The sequence below is a fragment of the Mus pahari genome, chromosome 2 (assembly GCF_900095145.1).
Source record: "Mus pahari chromosome 2, PAHARI_EIJ_v1.1, whole genome shotgun sequence".
Taxonomy (NCBI): Eukaryota; Metazoa; Chordata; class Mammalia; order Rodentia; family Muridae; genus Mus; species Mus pahari.
This window is the reverse complement of record NC_034591.1, coordinates 88857241-88858037: the sequence shown is the minus strand read 5'-3', so window position 1 is coordinate 88858037 and position 797 is coordinate 88857241. Positions and strand designations below refer to the sequence as shown.

The window sequence follows — 797 nt, the reverse complement described above, 5'->3', positions numbered from 1 at the left end:
AAAACCTGATGTGTAGAGTGTTGAAAGCATCTCCCCTCTGGTGCCATGAAGTCACCCAGGTTTATTCTGATCCAGTTGGTCCAGATGTGCTGAGACTCCCGGAGGGGTAAGACAGGGACAGGGCAACTGACATGAGGAGAGCTGACTAGCTATTCACATCACAATGACCAGGCCAGATGACCAAAGCAGTTTCAATTGTGTAGGTCAGGGCTGGTCTCAGGGGGTGGTAAGTCATCAAGACAGTGCCAACAGGACTCTCCATACAGCTGGACACCTGGGGTTGAAAGGGCAGGAACATTGTGTCTCGCCAAAAGAAAAGGTAGGTTTGGAACTAAAGTGAGATCCTGTCTGTATTCAGAAAAGAGGAAACATGGGGTATCAGTTAAGGTCTGGCCGGTACCACAGCCAGCTGACCAGCATGGACCTCCAGATAGAGTAGTCCTGGGAGTGAAATGAGGGAGTGATTGCTGGGGATATAGCTTTGTTGGTGGGGTACTTGCCTAGTATATGAGGCTCTGAATTCAATTCCTAGCTCAGCATAACCCAGACATGGTGGTGCACACTTACATTTTGGTTACGTTTGGTTTTGTCTTTGAGACAAGGTCTCTCTCTATGTAGCCCTGGCTAGCCTAGAAATCACTGTGTAGACCAGGCCAGCATTGAACTCACAGAGATCCACTTGCCTCTGCCTCATATGGGCTGAGACTAAAGGTGTGTGGTACACGTTTGTAATCTCAGAACTCAGGAGGTTGAGATAGGAAAGTCAGAAGTTTGAGGTAATTCTCAGCTACTTAGCA

General features: G+C 48.2%; 1 protein-coding gene across 2 annotated transcripts in view; it reads left to right on the top strand.

Moving 5' to 3' along the window:
* The first annotated feature begins 241 nt into the window (after nt 1-241).
* The window catches only part of Tex37 (testis expressed 37), a 6701-nt gene continuing 6145 nt past the window's right edge, over nt 242-797 (top strand). For both annotated transcript variants that reach the window (XM_021191799.1, XM_021191800.2), the window contains exon 1: nt 242-319. The gene's annotated coding sequence lies outside the window, so the exon portion shown is untranslated. The remainder of the gene's footprint in view (nt 320-797) is intronic.